This window comes from Melospiza melodia, chromosome 1 (genome assembly GCF_035770615.1).
Source record: "Melospiza melodia melodia isolate bMelMel2 chromosome 1, bMelMel2.pri, whole genome shotgun sequence".
Classification (NCBI taxonomy): Eukaryota; Metazoa; Chordata; class Aves; order Passeriformes; family Passerellidae; genus Melospiza; species Melospiza melodia.
Window position 1 is genome coordinate 186,199 of NC_086194.1, and position 22,490 is coordinate 208,688.

Consider the following 22,490-nt stretch of genomic DNA (forward strand, 5'->3'; position numbering starts at 1 on the left):
GCAGCGCGGCCCCGGGCGCGGCGCGCGCATGCCCGGCGCGGCCCCGTGAAGGTCAGCGCGGGCCGGCGGGGACGCGCGGGCGGGGGCGCTTTAACCCCTCCCGCGCCGCGCCGCGCCCACACCGGCACCGCCCGCGGCCCGACGAGCGGCACCGGCTGTTCGCGGGCCGGGCCGCGGCCCCGGCCCTTTGTCCCCCGGCCGGAGCATGCGCTCGGCTGCGCAGGTCAGGGGTTTCCTATTTTTCCCCTTAGCTGCAGATACGGCATGGAACCGCAGCCGCCCCGAGCTCCATCCATGGCCACCGAGTCCCTTCTGGAACAGGAGGACATTTGCTATGAAGTGCTAGTAATTTAAGCCGAAAACCATACCATATATATTGTAAACTATCTGGATGTTCTTAACAGGCATCCAAAACCAGGTGTCCTTGAACATCAAATTCCAAGGCCAGCCACTTGAAAATTAAGGAATGGCAGCCTCGCTTCAGCCGTTGACTGAGTAAATGTAAAAAAAAAAATATTTTAAAATCCTGTAATAATAAAAACTCAGCTCTTAGCATGATGGTAGTTCTCCAAGCACTTTAGAAAAATCAGTACATGCAGCTTTTATGTTCTGCAAATGGAAAATAGGTACAAATTAATGGAAGTGACTTGCCCAACATTACCTAGCTGAGAATGAAACCCATTTCCTGTGATTCTTCAACTCTTCACAATAGTGTCCAGGAAAACTACTGTGTGAGGCATTTGCACAAAAGGGTGAAGGTTACCATGGCAGAATGTAATTTCCCATATTAAGAGAAACAGCATAACTTTATTTTAAATTGTTTAGTTTTCTATTTTTCCAACTTTTTTTCCTCCATAAAAGTGTAGAAAATAGTTGTCAATGTTCTTTTTAAAAAAGTGACTGATTTAACCCAAGTGATCCCCAACTGCTGCAGGTATCCTGGCAGCTTCCAGCCATCTCTGACCTGGAACATCTCTGTGCCATGGGGCTCTGGGCAAGGCTTGCGTTCCTCCACTCATTCTTGAAGGCTGAGCACACGCTGGGGCCTCATTCGTACTCACTTTCAGCTCGCTTCATGTCACATTCCCAGACCACTTCATTTCAGAGAAAGGCTGATCTCCTTGCCTGGTGCTTCCTGGAGCACTGGGAGCCCACTTGGTGTGTGGTTTTGGTTTAACTTCTGCTATTCAGGGCTTTTCAGGCTGTTAAACTAAGATGGTCCGATTAGAAAAGAGATGAACCAAGTTGTTTTAGGGAGATGTGTTTGCTGCCACTTGCCATTTTTTAGTCTGAAGGTAATCATAGAAGTAATGAAGGTGCTGATTGCCTTAAGCAGGTGTGCTTTCCCTCACCCAAGTTTCATTTAAGTCAGCATCACTGTTTTCAATGAAACTTTGAATATTTGCAACAGTTTTGGAATTGATGCAATGTGGCGTAGAAGATATGCTGGAACCGAAAAATACCCCAAGACAGAGGCTCTGGTAATCTAAAGAAATGTCCACTTGTTCCCGAGTTCAGAATTATTCAGTAGTCTCATTAACAATATGGATAATGTACTTAGAGAACAAGCTTATTCAATTTCCTAGAAACATACAGTTTGGAGAGGTTACAAGTTTGCTACAAGAGATTATCAAATTTAAAGTCCTGAGGACCTGGAGATATGTCCTGTTTTTTTCAAACCACAATCAGAAACAGTGCAGGGTTCCACATAAGGATATAAATCAGCAATTATCTAAACAGGAGATGGAGAACTGGCTGAAGAGACTTTTTTTTTTTCAGAAAAAACATCTGGGGATATGATATATCGTGAGCTGAATGTGAGTTAACAGTACTACCCTGTCACAAAATAAACAGATAAATCCCAGGAGATCAGGAGACTGCAGGAATGCTGCCCCACTGCTCTCATCCCCTTGGTGGCAGCACTGGCACTGACAACAGTACTCTAGATTCTTCATTTTTCCTCATTCCATCTCTCCTCCTTCTCCCCATCCCCTCAGCTCTCCAGACCACAAGCTGTTCTAGCTCAACATTTCCTTAAGGTTGAAAAATTAAATGTTGCCAGAATTGCTGAGGAACTCTTCCAAAGCAATTCTGTCGTGGTATGAACTGTCAGTGTCTCATCCAGACCAACCTTTGCTGTCAGGGGCTCTGTGCATCAGAGGAAATGTGGGAGAAACCAGGAAGGTTAAGGAAGGTCAGTAAGTGTGACAAGAACTGTAGGGTCCAAATAAGATAAAGAGAAAAACAACAGTCATCAGGTGTCCAAAAGACTGCTGCAAATACAGGGAAGAGCTGCTCCTCATACACAGAGTACAGGAAATAACAGCTTGAATTTCTCCCAGGAGGATTATGTTCAATATTAAGGAGAAGCACAGCAGTGACAGCAGATGTTCTGAGAGAGCTTGTCCAGCAAGGATGGGACTCCTCATCGCCAAAGGTCTTTCAAGAACAGGTGCTAGAGAAGCATCTATCCAGAGTGATGTAGGTGGTGTGGATTGTGACTTGGTGTGGATTCTGACTGCAGACAGGACACAGCACCAGCTGATTGTCAGAGATTCCTTTTGCCTTATTTCCATACAAAAACTGAAATTCTGTAACACAGAGGTTCCTTTCTCTGTTAGGCCTTCCCAGTACTTGTTTCTAAAATCTGTCAGGGAGGGAGGCAGGAAGGAAGGAAGGAAGGAAATAAGACAAAGAGAAGTGTTTGCCTCTGAAAGTTCCAAACATCATTGTGAAGAGGTAGAGAGAGAATCTTATTTCATGATTATTTTAAAAGTAATCAAAGGCAACAGCAGGGATGCTAAAAGACAGAGAAATGTGTCAAATATATATGTAATATTATAGGATACAAAATAATGAGTCATCAGAATTATCATCAACCATACTAATATTTTAGTCAATTCTGTTTAACCTCATGGTAAGATGTCTAGTTCTACCACGCCTTTACCTCCACTTTTCCATCATCACCATCCCTCTCTACACTGTGTGCAGCAATAGCTGTGCACAAACATCAAGCATCTGAGCAAATAACCAGAGCACTGCAAGCAGCAGCCACAATCCTCATCCTCTAACCCAGGGCCAGAGCAGAACTGCAGAGTGTGAGAGGTTAGTAGTAAGACTTTGGTCCTCAAAGGAGAAGAGTTGGGAATACAGATTTGAATTTTTCAGAAGTGAATGAAATAGAGGAATTCTTGGTGGGTAATCCTGAGGGAGCAGAGAAAAAAACCTATCAACAACTACCCTCAAACCAACTGCCCCCTAGTTCAGAAAGTGCATCTTCATGATATTTGGTGGTCAGAATGATGGCTTTCGGGTGTGTTTGGTAAGAGCATCTAGAATATCCATCTGCTGTCACTCACTGACAGAACAGAGCTGAGGGAACCACTGGTTCTTCCCAATGAGGGTGGTGAGGCCCTGGCACAGGCTGTCCAGAGAAGCTGTGCCTGCCCCTAAGAGTGTTCCAGGCCAGGCTGGACAGGGCTTGGAGCAACCTGGTTTACTAGTTGGGCTGGAGAGTCCCTTCCTACTCAAACCATTCTACAGTTCTCTGATTCTATGTATAATCAACAGCAACCATGTCACAGCTAACCCTTTCAGATATCAGTTTATTGCACAACACCTTAAATCTTGGTATCCCTTCAGGATAGCTGCTAAAAATCCAAGTTCTGGAGTTTTGTGACTATTTTCATTTACTCTTATCAACATTGTCCTTAATGGTCCTTTGTGTCTAATGTTTATGCTTCAAAGCATTCCTACATACCTGTCACATCCACTCTTTCTTTTGTCAGACTAAACAAGTGAAACTGCTATTTGCCTTCTTAAAATTCTGTACCCATTTCTCACGATTCCATCTTTCCTGTCTGTTGTTTTATATATCAAGAGTTCTATTAGCCTCATGGTGCAAGGATTCCATATCACCAGTTTCCTACCTCCTCAATGTTTCTTGTAAGCAGCTCCTCTCAGCACTGACTGTTCCAAGCCCTTGCTGCAGCCATCTGACTCCAGCTCCCACCAATCCACTCTTTTACAACACTGTTCTTATTTGCTACAGGTGTGGCCTGTTATCACCCGGCCTGCTCCTAACCTTTAGTAACTGGTTCAGCTGCAAGTCTTTTAGGGAATAAGATTACATTCTACACCACCTTTATTTACCCACACTGTATCCCCCTAGACCTGTCAGTCCCAGGTGACCTGGCTGGAATGAGGGCAGACAGAACTGTACCTCCAGTGTCCAGGCCACATGCTCGTGTGCCATCAAGACTTTTCTCACAAGCAGAAATCTGTCAAACCTCGCCAGGCTCACGGCTGCCCTCCACAACATCCTGAAAGTGACAGCTCCATGTTCTCTCCATGTTCTCTGAAGTACCAGGGTGCTTCTTCTTAAGCACTGTCATTGGATCACTTCTGGCACAAAGTGCCTACTCCTGTGACAAGGCCTCAGGTGCATGGCTGTGCACTGAATTGTCACCAGATACCAGCTGGTTCTGTTTGTGTAGTTCACAGTCAAGCAGTTCTTCCCACATAACCTGCTCTTTTCTGCTTCAACAATACCCATTTGCATCAGCAGCAAATTTCATTATTACATTGCCTATTTTTGTGCCATGGACATTAGTGAAAATATTAAATGGCACTAGTCCCTAGAGAAATCCTGAAGAAACTGCAATGTCTTTTTTGTCTTCTTTACTGAGCTCCTTCCCTACTCTGCAGTTCTGCTTTTACCTGTCTTCTGAGTTCCAGCCAAATGTTCAGATCACAGTGTATCAAAGGCTTCACTCCAGTCTGGACACTGATTCCTTTGTGAGGAATCAATCTACTTATCTGAGAAAGAGTAGGCGAGTAAACTTAGGCTGCTTTTTCATACCACACATACCCTTCTCATGCTCAGTTATTTTATCTTTCAAAAATAATTCTTGAGCCTTGCATGGACTTAGGATGAAGGTAATGCATCTGCCTAGAGTACTCTCGCCCTTCTGCACTGTCAGAAAACCTACAGGATTTCCTATTTGTTTGTCAGGAGTCCACTACAGTTCATTTTGATTAATACTAGCAATGCTAAGAATTATGCCCTATTCTCACTGAAAGTCATTTGAAAAGTGTCTATAGTTTAAGCAAATCAATAGTAAGTAAATAAGGACTGAAGGATGTATTCATAGGCAAAGCTGCTTAAGAATTGAGCACTAGGAGGCTGGAGAAAGGACAGAACTAAAGAAGGAAAACAGAGTAGTCTTGGTATGGACTGTCTCATAAATCCCTTCAGCTGAACTGGAAGGACAATTAACACGGGAATACAATCATGTCAGGCTTAGAACATGATGGAACTGAGAGCAAGCAATAGTGGTGATCATAACAAAAACTGCATTGCCAGACAAGGCAAAATGTCTTTTAAAATTATTTTATTTGGCAGAATAATTACAGCAGTTACAGATTACTCCAAAAAGTCAGAGTTAATCTCAAACAGTACATCATTACAGCAAACAATGGCTTTGGGAAAAAACCAATGGCAGCCAGCGGGAAATGGCAAATGTGTCTTAGAGGCAATGTAGTAAAACATTATATGCCTGAAATTCTTAATAGAAACATAATTTGTATGTAATTTGTATGTAACATTACTGAAAAATTATAAACAAGTAATAAAAACAAGTGGAAGGAAAATTACTACCATGGACTCCAAGGTGGGTTTTACACACAGATTTTTTTACCTCCTTCAAAGATCTAAAAGAGAGAAGCAAAATATTTGTAGATTAAATCCTCACACAAGAAGATTTTGGAAAAGTTTCACAGCCAATCAGGAGAAAGGATAAAAAACTCAACTCGGCCTAAAATGTTAGACAGGAGATTTAAGCTGGAAAAGATCAAGCTGGTGGAAGATAAATCCTGAGGTGGAAGAACTGTGCTGTGTGTGTAGGGCAGGTAGGATGGTTTGCTAATCCTTTCAGCGCCGACTCACCCAGAACATAAATCTGTGTATGGAATCACAAGACCCTGAGCACAGCAGCTCGTGGCACAGTGACACGATTACAGCCCTTGGGCTCCAGCTGGACAATGGGCTTTGGCTAAGGCTCATCTGAGCAACTGAGCATGGCAGGAGTGGAAACGGCCTGGCTGCAGCACAGCACAGTGGTTTGTGTGCTCCTGTCCGCCAGCAGAGCACGGGCGCAGCAGGCTGGCAGCTCCCAGCTCCAAGCTGCCTTTGGGCACGGCAGGCTGGCAGCTCCCAGATCAGAGGCACGAGCTGCCTTTGGGCATGGCAGGCTGGCAGCTCCCAGCTCCAAGCTGCCTTTGGGCATGGCTGGCTGGCAGCTCCTAGATCAGAGGCACGAGCTGCCTTTGGGCACAGCAGGCTGGCAGCTCCCAGCTCCAAGCTCCCTGATCAGAGGCACGAGCTGCCTTTGGGCACAGCAGGCTGGCAGCTCCCAGCTCCAAGCTGCCTTTGGGCACGGCAGGCTGGCAGCTCCCAGCTCCAAGCTGCCTTTGGGCACGGCAGGCTGGCAGCTCCCAGCTCCAAGCTGCCTTTGGGCACGGCAGGCTGGCAGCTCCCAGCTCCAAGCTCCCTGATCAGAGGCACGAGCTGCCTTTGGGCACAGCAGGCTGGCAGCTCCCAAATTCCAGCTCACAGGCACAAGCTGCCTTTGGCTGGGGTCACCCAGCGCATGGCAGCCGTCGCCGCAGAAAGCACCTCTGAGCCACCAGGCACACGAGCGCTGCCACAAGCTACTTGTTAAATCAGCTTCAAAACGTGCACAAGAGGCTCAGTTGAATCATTCTGGCATTCAGTGCTTTTCAAAACAGAGTTTACTTTGGAGAACTTCCAGGAGAGGGATGTGTTTGTGCAGGGCCATGAACTGTCAGAGGGAGAAGAGCTGAGCGTTGTACTTTGTGTCACATTCTCTGTCACACGCCACAGTCCTTCCCATTCTTGGGCTCCCTAGTTTCTGGTGCCTGAGAGTGCAAGGAGGTTCAGCTAAGAACAATGTCGTCTCTGACCTTGACAGTCTGCAGATGAAGCCAGCGGATGGAAATAGAAGGAGCACAGTGGAATGGAGAACACCAGTCATCCCGACAGGCATGCCAGCTGTCTGGCTACCCTTGTTTGGACCAGCCACCGAATTCCTACCCTCTGCACCCATCCTCGACACCTGCTTTCAGATCAATTTATACTCTGCCTGCAACTTGAAACCATAAAAATAACACACTTGTGGGAGATTTCGACTGCCTTATTGTCTCTTGGGCAGTAACTATGCTTCCTTCTTCAAAGAGATTCCCCAGTGTTGTGATACATAGATCAGAATACACAGCCCAGCTGGTATATATACGTATGATACAGCAACACCAAATGCTAACTATACATATTATGCCAAATAATAATACATAAATATCTGCTAAGGTTATAGAGAGAAAGGCTTTCTAAATTGTTATTGTAAGTCTGAGATACCATGAAAATTAAAACAGTATTTCTTTAAATACTTTTAGTTCAGATCTTGGACATTAATCTCCAGTAGGGTATTCACCTAATCTAAACAAGAATGAAACAAACCTAAAAAATTAGTGAAAAGTTTATGTAATGGAAAGTTAATCACTAATATTGCAATAATAAGAAATACAGGGAGCTAAGAAATATTCCAACACGAAAAAATCTTGTCGTATTTCTGTTCTTCAGAAAAGTCTGTCTATCACATAACTTACTCCTTTTCTGCTACTCTTTTTTCTGTCTATCACATAACTTACTCCTTTTCTGCTACATTTGATCTTTAGCAACTCTTCTACTTGGCTGATTTTATTTTAACAGTTACTAATTTTTTCTTATCTTCTGTTTCTCCACCTCCTTCTATTTGAGTCAAACCTTCCTCTCCCCAGTTCAAGCTCCTGCTGTTGCACATCACAAAACTGCAATTCTGTCTCTTCTGAACTTTGCAAATATTTTTTTTTCACTCTGATTAAATCCTCTTGAAATGCCACAGGCAAAAATTTGCTCTGAAATTGTCTATATGCAGTACAGATGCTGCATATAGATCAGGGCCCAATTCTGCATCCCTCTGCATCCCATCAGCCTTATGCATTTGCTGATTTTACCCTGCCCTGCATCCACTTTGCCATGCAACCCCAGGATGCCTTTTCTCTTCCACAGTGCTGCAAGGAGTCAACAGCTCCTTGTAAGAAATTATTTAATCAAAATCAGTTCCAGACCTGCATCTCTCTCCTGTTATGGTCTTATTGTAAGGCTTATGATCTTCCCTTACACTTCAACTCCATTTGTCTATCAAAAAGAAAAAAACCTCTTGCTTGCCTGCAGAAACAAAAGGTCTCTGACATTTCAAACCAGACAAAGCCCTGAAGAACACCCCCAGAAAATTACTGTTCTGTCTGGCAGCTGGTGAAGAATGGATGACATACAACTCCAATAACTAATATTTCAGTTCCTGATCCTGTTGCAGTCTCCCTGTAGCAAAGCATCTGAGGGAGCAGGAACATGTGAAATGCTTTCTCTGCCATTTGCCTGTGGCTGGAGGGCACAGGGCCCTCAGTCCCTATCTTCAGACTGATGAAGCTGTGACACATTCTCCTGATTCCTGCAGCAATGGTGCCGTATCTGCTCCCAGGCTGACAGCCGCCTCTGCCTCCTCCAGAAAGCTTCTGAACACCCGCGTGTTGGAGATGCTCTCTCTGGTCCCTTTTCACCCTGACCGTGCACTGGATTCAGGGTAGCTGACACCCCACAGGACGGGAGTGCTGTGATGGCTGCAGCCTTTCGGACCCTTCAGCAAGGGCGGGCTGGGGGTGAGGAGGAAGAGCTGCCCTTCAGCCCCTCAGCGTGTGGCTGGAGCACACAGAGCTCCCTCTGGGGACGGACAGAGCACAAGCTGAGAGCCTGCAGACCAGAGTTAGGATCAGAGTTCTCAGGTGGACCAGCATGTGGTGCCATGGTAGGTGTCTGCTGCACACCACCTGCTGAGGGAGAAATAGTGAGACCACAGACAGCAGGAAAAATCCCCATGTCCACAGCCTCTGGTCTTCATGGAAGACTTCAACCACCCCAGTGTCTGCTGAGGGCATAGCAGAGCATGGCACAATCAACCCATGAGGCTTCTGGTCACACTGACCGTAAACTCCTAACATGGGCAAGTGAGGAGCAGACACAGAGAGGTCTTCTGCTGGGCATGGAAGAACTGGTCGGGAATGTGAAGGTCAGAGCAGCCTTGGCTAGACCATGAGATGGTATTTCAGGAACATGAGAGGATTGATTTTCAAAGATCCTCCAAATTCAAGACTGGTTCATCCCACAGGCAGGAAACAAATCAAAAGCAGCAGGAAGCCTGCATGCATGAAGAAGGAGCTCCTGACGGAGCTGAAGCATTGCAAGAGGCAGAGGCAGGGACAGGTGACCCGGGAGGAATACAGAGACAGTGTCCAAGCATGCGGGGATGCCATCAAGATAACAAAAGCCCACCTGGAGTTGAATCTAGGGAGGAACATGAAGGGAGGACAGAAAGGCTTTTACAAATATTTCAGCAGTCAAAGACAGATATGTGAGAATGTAGCCTTATGTGGGAGGGGATTTGCTGAGAATGAACACAGAATAAGTTGAAGTACTGAATGCCCTCTTTGCATCTTTCTTTATTGGCAAGATTGGCTGTCAGGAATTCCAGGCTCCTAAGACCAGTCTGGAGCAAGGAAGACTTGATGTCAATGAAGGAAGACAAGATTAGGGAATGTTTGAACCAGGTGGACATACACAACAGGTGAACAGGTTTTTACTTAGAAAAGATTGCCCCAAGAGCAAGTTCGCTCCATCACTGTAGATATTCAGAAGATCACTGAACTTGGTAGTCAGCAAATTGCTCAAGCTGACCCAGCTCTGAGATGGGAGGTTGGAGCACACAATCTCGAGAGGTCCTTTTAAACTTCAACCATTCTGTGATTTTATGATTCTACTCAGGAAAGACTTAAGCATGACAAGCAACTCAATCAACTTGGCCAATCAACATGTGGTGAATTTGTATGAGGAACCACAGCCTGGAGACTGGAGCTGAAACAAGGCAAGGACAAAACACCTGGAGTGCCTTTACCTGCAAGCATATATAGTCCAGCAGCAGCGATCGAAAGTGGCTTTTGCCTTAAAAGGTACGTATTAGGGAGCAAAACAGTACGCTAATGAAGGTAAGTAATGCATTTCTGTTTTGCTATCCTTTAATGCAGGACTAGAAGGAAGCTACTGGAATGAAAAGCAGACTGTTGATGAAAAAAACTAAACACTGCTTAGTAATACCTACACACAACACATAGAAATGCATTCAAAATGCTGCTTCTAAAATAGTTTTCTCAGTTGATCACTTTGAAATTATCACTGTTCCAGTAATAATTCAGTGCTTTTCAAAACAGAGTTTACTTTGGAGAACTTCCAGGAGAGGGATGTGTTTGTGCAGGGCCATGAACTGTCAGAGGGAGAAGAGCTGAGCGTTGTACTTTGTGTCACATTCTCTGTCACACGCCACAGTCCTTCCCATTCTTGGGCTCCCTAGTTTCTGGTGCCTGAGAGTGCAAGGAGGTTCAGCTAAGAACAATGTCGTCTCTGACCCTGACAGTCTGCAGATGAAGCCAGCCACTGTTCCATTAGTGCTTCTGCATCCCATGCCTCATATTTAAAAAAGATGAAAACATCAAACCATGCGTCAATCCTACTTCTGGTGCCAAATATGAGTTGGCTCCCTCAGAAAAGAATCACAGTGGGTTTAGAAGAAGTGGTGCCTGTTATACATAATTTGCTTACTTTATTAGCAGTTCTTATGTGGTGGATCCAGTGCAGATAGGCCTGTCAGTGTCTCTGCACAGTTCTACTTTCAGACACCAGAAAGGGCTGCTGAGATGCAGACTCTTTGCATATACGTTGTTTTCTGTTTTTTCAGATCTGTCTGTGCACGGCTTTGAAAGAATCAACATCAAACACTCTCTGATGCCTCTCTGGATAGCAAAAATCCAACTTTCCTTATGGGGAGCTGCAAAGAGCTCTTTAATGCTGGCAATTAGCAAGGAACTCCCCAGATGAAACAACACTGCACAATTCATCAGTTTTACACAGGGAGCAGGAACACTTGCAGTTCAGAGCACCGGAATGCGCCCACAGCCTCTGCTCCAGGGAGGAGCAACACGAGCGAGCTGGGCGCCTGCGCTGAGGGCTCTGCACAGCCCCCTGAGCACCCCTCCGTCCCTTGCCATGGCAACAGATGGATGCCTTCCTGTTGCCAAGGAGACAGCCACTGCTCTTGGAGACTGTGCCCAAAGCATTTCAGCATCTTTTAGATCATAGAGAGTTTTACACAGCCATAATCACCTCCCCCAGTTAAGCACATCAATCATTCTTCCATTCCTGTTTTCAGAACATGTTTTAAGCGATTTGCTATAATATGTCAGATTATCCCTAATATCTGGTTTTGATATCAACACTTTAAATGACATTTCAACCCACACACCTCTGCATGCCTGTCTTTTCTCCTGCTGTCCTGCTGCTCTTTCAATCCACTCTCACTGATCTAATGTGCAATAAAAACAGATCCCTTCCTCTCCATAGGCTTCCTGTGGTCTAGACCTGCACTTCCAGGAAAGCTGCCTGGCCAATGGCAGCGTGCATCTCTGCTCTGTCTTTGCCACCAGTTTTAGCCAGCACACGTCAGTAAAATCAGCCGGCTCTGTGCGCCGGGGGCCCCCGGCAGCAGCGGCAGCACCAGCACCAGCAGCACCTGCAGCACCAGCAGTACCAGCAGCACCAGCAGTACCAGCAGCACCAGCAGCGGCAGCAGCGGCGGCAGCAGTGGCAGCACAGGGCAGAGGCTGCCAGCCGGGGCGGGAGCAGCGCCCGCCGCAGGCTCAGCTCCGACACGGTCCTGGCAGATCCGCACTGCCCGACTCAGCCCGGCTCAGCTCGGACACGGTCCTGGCAGGTCCGTACAGCCCGGCTCAGCCCGGCTCAGCTCCGACACGGTCCTGGCAGATCCGCACTGCCCGGCTCAGCCCGGCTCAGCTCGGACACGGTCCTGGCAGGTCCGTACAGCCCGGCTCAGCCCGGCTCAGCTCGGACACGGTCCTGGCAGATCCGCACTGCCCGGCTCAGCCCGGCTCAGCTCAGACACGGTCCTGGCAGGTCCGCACTGCCCCGCTGCGGCCGCCTTGGCCAGCTCACCGGGGGGAGCTCCTGCAGCATGGGACCTGCGTGGAGGTGGCACTGCATTGCAGCCATGCAGGAGGAGCAAGGCAGTTCCCTGGGCTGCTGCTGGTGCCACCCAATCCCGTTTCACATTCTCTCTCCTCCCTCACCCAAGGCTTTTCCCCATCCTTCTGAAAAGACTGCACTGATAGTTAAGATTTGCGACTTGAGGAGGAGTGTCAGCCGAAACAGGGGCCTCCTGCTCCACATCCCTGATGTGGGGAAGGAGACCCTGCTGAGGTCTGAGCTCAAGGATCAGTGCTCAGCTTGCCTCATAATGGAGAAGTCTGGTGGCTTGGCGTTCCTGGCAGCAGAGGGACCTCTTCTCCACCCCTATGCCTCAATTTACTGACTGAATGCACTGCAGTGCCCCGAGAGCGAAGGGGAACATGCTCCACTCACTAATCACAGAGTACAAGTACAGAACCATTTAGGTTGGAAAAGACCTTCAAGATCATCAAATACAACACACTCCAGCACTGCCAAGTCCACCACTAAGTCATGTCCACAAGTGTCATGTCTTCATGTCTTTTATCTTCCCTCCAGGAACGGCAACCCCGATACTTCCTTGAGAAGCCTGTGTTGAGTTTCAGAACCCTTTCACTAAATAAGTATTTCCCAACAACTTGAACCCATTCTCCAGGCTAAGCCCCTTCCCAGCTCCCTCAGCCCCTCCTGGGGCTCCAGTCCCATCCCAGCCCCGCTCCCTGGACGCGCTCCAGCCCCTCCATGTCCTTGTCTCAGGGCCCAGAGCTGCCCCCAGCACTGGAGGTGGCTCAGCAGGGCCAGCACAGGCACCAGCCCTGCCCTGGGGCTGTGCCCACACCGTGCAGGTACAAGCCAGGTGCCATTGGCTCCTGCCCACCTGGGGCCATCCGGGCTTGCCTTCAACTGAAAAAAAACCCAACACCCAGAATACCTAGTGCTAGTTTTACGCCTGTTGCTTCATAATTTCATCACATGCCTGTATCTTCTATAAATTCTAAGTCCATTTGTGCTTTACCTTTCCTCAGTTGTGGCTGATGATCTCTAGCACTTGTACCTTCGTATTTCACTTCTCTAAAGAATTCTCACATGCCTACTCTGATGGAAATCTCTCCACCTCTCAGTGATTAGTGATCCTAATCACTTTTTCTGGAATTCCTCTTGTTCTACTAGTCACTGCATCTTAAGGGATGCGAAACTCCATTCTCTCTTCACAACACAGGAGAGCCACAGATTTATACAATATTACAACAGTAACTTCAGCTTTGTTAATTCATTTCCTGTAATATCTAACATCAAAGTTTCCATTTTAATCACTACTGTAAGCTCGGGTTTACAGAGAACTCTCTATAAAGATGCCAAGATTTCTTTCCTGAGCTGAAAGAGATCATTTTAGCAATGATATGGCTGCATTAGCAGGTTTATTTTCTTTATGCACTTTACATATAAATTTATTCTGCCATATTATCATCCAGTTTTGAAACACTCTTCCCTAATCCTAAGAGACAGATTTAGGTTCTGCTGCACCAAATAATGTTGCATTATCATCTGATTTTGTTGCTTCATTACTTAGACTTTGGAAATCATTCATCATACACTGAGCACCAATGGGGAACCAAAAAAGCACAGAAACACAACATTTATTCATCCTTCTTCAGCCACTACCATCAGCAGCTCCTGGTGTCCCAGGGATTGCTGTCATCCATCTGAGATCTCTTGGAAGCCATGCCTGCAGTTTCCTAAAGGCTCATCAGTCAGTGCAACTCTGCTCTTGGGCTTTGTCGCCATTATCCCTCGACTAGCAGCCTAACAGGGTCTGTCTTTTTCCGTAGCACTTTCCCATTTACTTATTATCCGTTTTGCATGGAGAACCTCCTTGACTGCCTGACCTTAAAGAGGAAGAGGTGTTGGGGCTCATTTGTGTCCTTTTTTGAGGACAAATGGTTGGGTGAGTTAGCCTTCACCTAACCCTCACCTTGCATTCCTGGCAAAACCCAGCAGAAGTGCCAGTGGCTGCCCTGGGGAAGGACAGCCCCAGGCACCAGGACGTGCCCAGGAGCAGTTTGTCAGAAAAAGACCCCAGTGGAAGGCGCAGGGCACCTGGGCTGCCCTGGCCACAGCGCCAGGAGGGGATCCTGCCCCTCACTGCAGCACCACAGCTGAGTGCTGTGCCCAGCCAGAGAGACACGGATGCACTGGGGAGGGCACCGAGCAGCCCTGAACCTGACAAAGGCACTGGAGCATCTCTCCTGTGAGGAAAGGCCACGAGTGCTGGCACTGCTCAGTCTGGAGAAGGCTCGTTAATGGATATAAATTCCTGATGGGACCGTGCAAAGGGGATGGATCCAGGCTCCTTTCGGTGTGCCCAGTGACAGGATCTGATGCCACAGGCACAAACTGAAGCACAAGAGGTTCCCTTGGCACACCAACAAATAGTGTTTTACAGTGGGGGTGACAGGTTGCCCAGACAGGTTGCAGAGTCTCCCAGCTTGGAGATATTGAAAGGCTGTCTGGACATGGTCCTGGGCAACCAGTTCTGCTCGATGACCTCCAGAGAGCCCTTCCAACTTCAACCATTGTATGAGTCACTGCTTTTTCTTACTGCTTACAAGGAGTTTTCTTTATTGACTATCTATTTCCCTTGTTAGCTTTTATATTCTTTGGAAACCTGGCTGAGAGCCATTTTCAAAACACTGAAATGCAATATGCTGACAAGCCCACTTTTATTCACATGACCTATAAAAGAATTCTAATCCTAATAAAACAGGGACACAATGGAGAACAGAATAAGAACATAACAGACCCATGGGGCACATGTGTTTGTCTCTACAGAACATACGGTGACTCCTTGCCTGCAGTGCCACACTTACACATCAAGTCTTCAAACAAAAAACAGGACTCCACTAATTACAACTTTGTGTGCAATTTACATTGTTACAGATATTAACAGGTGAGGATGGCTGCAGCACTTGACAGAAGCATTCAGTCAGAAAATAAAATTTGACAGAGTTATGAAGAGCTGGACAGAAGACATTACAGAACACAGTATCAGTCAGTACTGGCTTTTTATCACACTGCAGCCAGTGCTGGCCACATCTCTAAAAGCATCCAGCAGAATTATAACCATGCAGATATAGAAAGACTACATACAAAGTAATCCTCTTATGGAGAGGAGCTGAGGCAGAGTGCCCGTTTATATTGCAGAGGAGGGGGAAAATATAAAGAATAAAAATTGTCACTGTGATGAAAGGAGCACATTATCTTGTAACAAAAGAACTTGAGGATCACCAACAAAAATGGAGGACTAAGTTCAAAATGAATTAAATGTTTTTCAGGTAAGAAAAGGCAGCCTGGGGCACTAACTGACTTGCCAAGAGACACTGAAGATGCAAAAAGCAGTAAGTAGATAAGAAGCATCCAGTTTTCTCAAATTTGTAAACCACTTGGCAAAGCCTGTATGTGCCAAATGTCCATAAGACACACGCCACCATTTACTTCAGAGGATGGTGGAGACTGAAAGCACCAGACAGTCCAGAGCAAAGCTATGACAGCAGATTCTTCTCGGGTGCCCTGGCTGGTCTGAGCACATCCCAGGGAGATCTAGGCATAGATCTAGATCTGTGCTGCTCTTAGCAGTCCACACTGGTTCACTTCCTTACTAAGATAGGCCTGGACTACCAAGCACGAAAGTGGTACAAGAATTACTTACAAGCCACATACAGATACCGTTGGACTAGAGACTTTGGTTCACACAAGAATGTAAAGTATTAAGAGAACGAGCAGAGGGACACAGACAGCAGGCATGGGGGGATTATTCCTGTTTGCACTTGTCAGACCTCACCTGTGGCCCACAGTACAAGACAAACATGGACCTGTTGGAGCAAGCCCAGAGGAGGCCACAGGGATGCTCTGAGGGCTGAAGACCCTCTGCTCTGGAGATGGGCTGAGAGAGACAAGAGAGAAGAAGAGGCTCCAGGGAGATTTTCTTGCGGCCTTCCAGTACTTAAAGGGGGCTTGTAGAAAGACAGAGAGAGACCTTTTACCAAGGCCTGTAAGACAGGACAAGGGACGACACTTTTAAACTGTTGTTCTAAAGAGGGCAATTTTAGATTAGACCTAAGGAAGACATCTTTTACAGTGAGGGAGGTAAATGTTGGAACACAGCTAGGTGATCTGTGCAGGTTCCAACCCATACCATTCTATCCCACAGTGAATGAGCTTTGCACTTTCTCCTGCAACTGCTAAGATTGGCTCCTGTCCACACTGAGTGATCAAACTGCCAGCCCATTCAGTTACTGTGTGGTTACCCCTATGATCTCAAGGAACAAACAAGAATAAAACCTCTCAAGTAATCTTCCACTGTGTCCTCTCTCTATCATGAAAATGGAAAGCTTAAAAATCTGCAAGTAACATTTTAAAATCATTCCTCACTGGTCTCACAGCTGCAAACACAGCTCTTCTGTTCCATGTAGACACCACCTTTTGACTGGAAATTCTGCCATTGCCATGAATCATAGTATTTGCCAGGGGAAAATGACTTGTTTAATTCTTTAAATTAATAAATTTATAAATTTTCAATATCATACTTTGTTAAGCCTTGCAATTTCACCAAGCAAAGTCAAATTTCTTTCACATCATAGACTCATAGAAGATTAAGGGGTTGGAGTGGGCTAACAGATGATCCAGTGCCAAGCCCTCTGCCCTGGGCAGGGACAGCTCCCCTGGCCGAGGTCACCCCAGGCCTGACCCAGCTGGCTCTGAGCCCTGCCAGGGCACCCACAGCCCTCGTGGGCAGCGTGCCAGTGTCCAGCTACCTTCACAGGAAACATTTCCTCCCAATATCTAACCTGAATTTCCCCTCTTTCAGTCTGTCCCCATTACTCCTTTTCCTGTCACTGACAAAGATCCCTCTCCAGCTCCCCTGCAGCCCCTGCAGACATTTCCACACAACCTTCCTTCTCCAGACTGAACAGCCCAGCTTTCTCCACAGGGGAGAAAGGGAGCCTGTCTCCAGAGGGGAGCAGCTCATCAAAAGCATACTTGCAAATCAAAGGCCACATGCTGAAAAGGTAAGTTTACATGATTTCCCACTTCAATGCAATAGCTGTGCATATTGCACCTGTAAATATAAAAATACATAACTGGTAAATTGTGTTTTCTTCTCTGCATTTAGGATCTTGAAAGAAGCTGAACTACCCTTAAACAAGTAATTTTATGAAATTTATTCACAGGCAGAGAGTAAGTGTGCCAAATTTGGGGGTAAAAAAGGTAAAAAATACTATGTTGAATAGAATCTTACACTGACATTCTTGGAGCAGGCAAATTCTTCAGTCTAGCTAAGGCCTTCAAGCTAGCTAAGGCTAGTTCTGTTCAGGGAGAAATGCTTCTATCCCTTGCTTTGGGCATTGTTCCAACCAGTACAGAAAACAGAGAAGGCTGCAGGACTCTAAGAGGCCAGAAGGGAAAGGATGGGAAGTTTGTCTCTCAAACTCTGAAACCTGTGAATGCAGAGCTTTTTTAAAAAATTAAAGGAAGACTAAAACAGCTTTCTATAAAATTCATGAGGTTCTTGTCCACAAAGTTGCCAGTACAGAAATGACAGTGTCATTGTCACTTCCACATCTACTCAGTGAATATTGGAAACAACTGACAAGGGCACCTCAGGCTGTCAATTCACACCTCACTTGACGACCTCAAGGAACATTCCAGAACAAGACCTATTAGCCAGAGTTTGCATTATGAAAACACTGTGGAGAGTGTGCACAGTGAAACCTTGTGAGCTAGATTTAAAGGCACAAAAATTGTAGATACCTGCTTGGTTCCATGTATCCAGGACATTTCTATATAAATGCAAAACCTGGATAACTCCCCTGGTATAACACCCGAACTCCTATTCCTTTACAGTTTAAATTAAGAACCATTCAATTCCTCCAGCTGCATCTTTCCAGAAAACATAAGCTTCTGGAATGCTGTTCAATCCAAGGAGAGACCACCAAATTCTAGGTGCTAGCCCAAGCACTCTGCTTGGAAACCACAGTGGCAGCACTGCACTGGGCAAGGAGATGGTGCTGGGTGATAAAGAGAACAGAATGTTAACATTAACATCTTCATCAAAAAACTGAAGGAGTTTTCATACATAAGCCCTTCCAATTCCAGTGAGAATTGTTATACCCTAGGCTGTTTATTTCCAAAGCAAAACAGTATGCATTTCTTCTACCACAGCATTTCCACTACCAGTGAGGTGACCTGTGTAGGCTGTGAAAGGTGAGAAGTCACCAATGCAGGAGTGGCAAAAACAAAAGTCTCCTGCAGCCTTGCTGTGCACTGGCTGGGAAAACAGACAGGTAGCTACAGGTGGATATTCACAGTGGAAGCAACAAGAAGAATGTAAGTAATGGTAGAAAATGAGGATGTGAGTGGCAGATTTGGGCACCTTATCATGGAGATGACCAGTGCCCATCCAGCAGGTACAGAAGAAGTCCTCCTAGCTGGGGAGAGCTAATTTAAACCTGCACTGAGAAGCATGGGAACCCCACAGATCAATAACCCAAGAACTAATCATGTTTATTTGTGGCAAATGGAGTAATGAATTACCACAAAGAATTCCTGCTACTCCTCCCCCTCCTCCTCATAGCAACTGCATCCTCCAATGTCACTTCCTCTGAGCCAGTCCACTCTGCCAGACCAGCATCTTCCTGCCAACACCAGCACAAACTATCACACGAGTAACTGGCTATTCAAATGACCAGTTTATGGCAGCAGCAGCAAGCTGGCGTCTTAGCATTTATTTCACAACACAGTATTTCCCGTATGCTCAAAGGCAAACATTTTCCATCCCCAGTCCAAAGCACAGACACGTCATTCCTGACTAAAACAGGTCACTTTTCAAAGAGCTAAAACCTACCTGTATCGGACAGGGCAGCTCAACACCTGGAGTCACATCTGTGTACACCAAGAGGAAGCAAGAAACTTATCCTGTGGATGAAGCAGGAGACCAGATATTATGTCATGATGAATTAGCAGGAGATGTTCTCATTGACCTTAAGCAGGAACAGCTCTAAGACAGCCGGCTGAGGATGCATTTGGATCCAGCTCTGAAAAGAGAAAGTACATACTGTGTGAGAGGGAAATAACATACAATAAAAATAACATTCCCTAGAACAGCATAAACCCATGTGACACTTCATAAGCAGCACAACTTGCGGAAAAAGAGAGCGGGGAGAAGAGCAAGAAAGAGAGGATGAGACTGACATAGCAGTTTGGGACTTGTCTGGAGATTGCGCACATAGGTGCATGGGCAGGCTGCCAGGACAACAGTTCTGCCCAGGCACTGGCCCATCCACGTAGGCTCTTCAGTTTCCCCACAGGACCCACCTTGTATTTGTGGAGTCTGGAAAGAACACAAAGGTTACAGCTTGCCTATAACCTGTTCAACCTATTGAGCAGGCTCTGGTAAGAACCACGGGGTGGGTAGGATTGGAGTGGACCCCTGGAATTTGCCTGTCCCAGGAAGCAAGGGTATTGTTTCACACAGAGGTTCTCAACCTTGGGAAAGCAGGCCAGTCTAAGAACATTAACCAAGTCAGTTTGCTTTCATCCTTAAAAAAACCAATTCCCTAAAGAACTAAAAATCCACTCCTACCAGAACACTCCAGCATTTTATCAGGCACCATTAGCTGCCCGAGTAGGTTAAGGAGAGTGTGGCAGACTGGAATAATTAATGATCCTACAGATTTAGGGCATAGTCAGGCAGCTTCAGTGTCTGCATGCTATGATAGCTCCCAAAGAAGACAAACCAGGCTAAGAAGGAACCGGGACCTGTTCCATGGGAAGAGCTGAGGCAGCTGCACCTGCACATACAAAGCCCTGCACAGCAGCTCCTGGCAGCTCTGTACTGTAGCTGATGAAGAAAAGCAGCATTAACAGCAGAACAGGTGTGAGCACCAGAGCACAAAGCATTCTCAAGCATAAGCTCACACCTAGACATGCAAATAGAAACCACTGCTCAAAGAAGGGGTAGGCAAGAAAGGGAAGTATGGGCACTGCAGTGCCAGCCTGGGCAGTGCCAGGCAGCATGAGCAGAGTGGAGAACTCCACCAGGGACAGGACCAGGGCTCTGGATCTAGCGGGGTCAAGAAAAGGGAAGAACAAAGGGAAAAAAGAAGATAACGGTGAATTGTGCTGAAACAGAGCTGTAGTCAAGGAAGGACAGAGCCGAGGCAGGCAGGGGCTGAGGCAAACACTGCAGTGCAAGTGAGAGGGGAGAGTGCAGGAGGTACAAAGAGGAACGTTACTGCAGCGCTGAGGAGAAGAGCGAAGGCTGAGTGTCCTCACCCTGCCTTAGGGGCAAGGCCAAGCTGCAAGTTCCTCCTCACAGAGAGCTCAGCTCGTTTGGTTGGTGGTGTCCCCGTGGAAAACAGCAGATTGTTCATTGCTCCTGAGACAACACCAAGGAACTGGTTATCTTCAGAAGCTGCAGGACTTCCTTGGATGGGTGGTAGGGTGAAGTCTCCAAGAAGGGCAGTGCTGACGGCACCAGGCAAGGATAGTTAGTGCACACTCTCCCAGATCACGCTAACTGGCGAATGACGTTGCTTGCTCCTCAGTCCCCCATTTCAATTCTACCTCAGTTTCTCCCCGCAGCAACCTGCACACAGGGATCTTCTTCCACAGGCCATGGTGTTGGAGGGAACAGAGAAGAGTTCAGGGTTCAGGGAACAGGAGGGAGGGAAGGAGCAGCAATCTCCAGCAGCAAACTCCTGGTGCCAAAGTGAGATGGTTTGCATGTGTGGGAAGTCAGGAGATATTCCAGAAGGCCACGCAGAGCATCAGTCTCCCACAGACAAAAATGTGTTAGTCCTGAGAGAGTATCTTGGACCATGCATCTCCCTCTGAAGAAAGAACTAAGAGGCAGCTTAGAGGCAGCAAATCAAATACTCTCTCTCAAAAGCTGCCATCTCCTGTGTGAAGGCTGGTTGTTGCTGGAGCACCAGAGACAGCAGTCAGTTAGATGCAGGGCAGCGCTGGGCTGTCACCAGGGACAGGGTGTTAAGAAGAGGACCCTTCTCTCCAGAGGATGGATGGACCATGTCAGGGCAGGATGGACAAATCCAGAAGAGTGACGGTGTCTCCCTCGGTAAAGTCAGTCCCTGCTAAAGGAGACCCTCCCGAGGGGGCCTGCAGCCCACGTTCGGGAGCGGTGCACGAGCACCGGGCTCCCCCTTCCTGCCTGCCTCCGAGCGCGCCGAGCTCCTGCCAGGAGGCGAAGCCGGGGACTCGGCAGGGGCCGGCGGGGCCGCACCGCCCAAAGCCGAGTCCGCGGGCGAGGTCAGAGAGCGCGGCAGGGCCAGGCTGCTCCGGCCGCGGCTCCACGAGCGAGCGCCGGCGGAGGAAGGCGGCACCGGAGGGCGGCACCGGCGGCGCAGGGTCCGCCCGGACTCACCAGGCTCCGAGCGGGCGAGCCCTGCGGGCAGAGCCCGGGCAGGAGCAGCAGCGGCGCTGTCCGGGGTCCGTGCCCGGCCCTGGGGCACCGGAGGCGGGGGCGCCCCGCAGCTGCCCGGGGCCGGGCCGGGGCAGGGGCCCGAGGGGCGCTCACCGTCCCGTCCATGCTCCGCTCCCGCCGCGGCCGTCCGCGTGCGGAGCGCCTGCGCGGCGCTGCGGAGAGCGGCCAGGGACCGTCGGTAAAGTGCATCGCGCCCGCCGCGCCGGGGCTGAGGGTCGCGCACCGGGAGCCCGGCGCCGGCCGCGCCGCTGCGGCGGGAGGGCGGCGCAGCCGCGGCCCCTGCCCCGCTCCCAGCCCCGCGGGGGCGGCGCGGCACGGAGCTCCTCCCGGGGACAGGTGGGTGCGGCGCCCACGCCCTCCCAGCCCCGCGGGCCGCTCCGGCTCCGCCGCCTCGACGGAGCTCGAGAGAGGGACGGAGCGGCTTTAGGTGCGCCGCCGCCGCCGCCGGCAGGGTCCCCAGCCCCGCCGCCCCTGCTTCCGCCGCCACAGGCACCCCTTCTCTCCCCAGCGGCGCCGGAGCCCCCTGACTGTGGGCGCCCCCAGCCCCGCACCCCGCGCCCCGCACTCACCGCCGCCCCCTGCCGCCCCCGCCGCCGCAGCCCCGGCGCTCTCGCAGCGCTCCGGCCGCCGCCGCAGCCTCCGCGCGCTCCCCAGCGCCGCCTGCCGGCCGCGCTCCGCATCACCCCCGGGCCGCGGGGCCCGACGCAGCGCCCCCGCCCCGCCCGGCCCAGCACGGCCCGGCCCAGCACGGCCCGGAGCGCTTCCGACCGCTTCCGAGCGGGGCTCGCACCCACAGCGACCGGGCCG

General features: G+C 48.6%; 1 protein-coding gene across 2 annotated transcripts in view; it reads right to left on the reverse strand.

Moving 5' to 3' along the window:
- The window catches only part of SMARCD3 (SWI/SNF related, matrix associated, actin dependent regulator of chromatin, subfamily d, member 3), a 74,550-nt gene extending 52,281 nt beyond the window's left edge, over window positions 1–22,269 (reverse strand). Inside the window, exons 1-2 of one of the 2 annotated variants that reach the window (XM_063159857.1) lie at window positions 22,253–22,269; window positions 19,086–19,275 (exon numbers count right to left, since the gene is read on the reverse strand). The gene's annotated coding sequence lies outside the window, so the exon portion shown is untranslated. Of the gene's footprint in view, window positions 1–19,085; window positions 19,276–20,515; window positions 21,427–22,252 lie in introns of those variants that run through there. The other variant, XM_063159772.1, reaches the window with a different exon arrangement.
- Window positions 22,270–22,490: the final 221 nt, after the last annotated feature.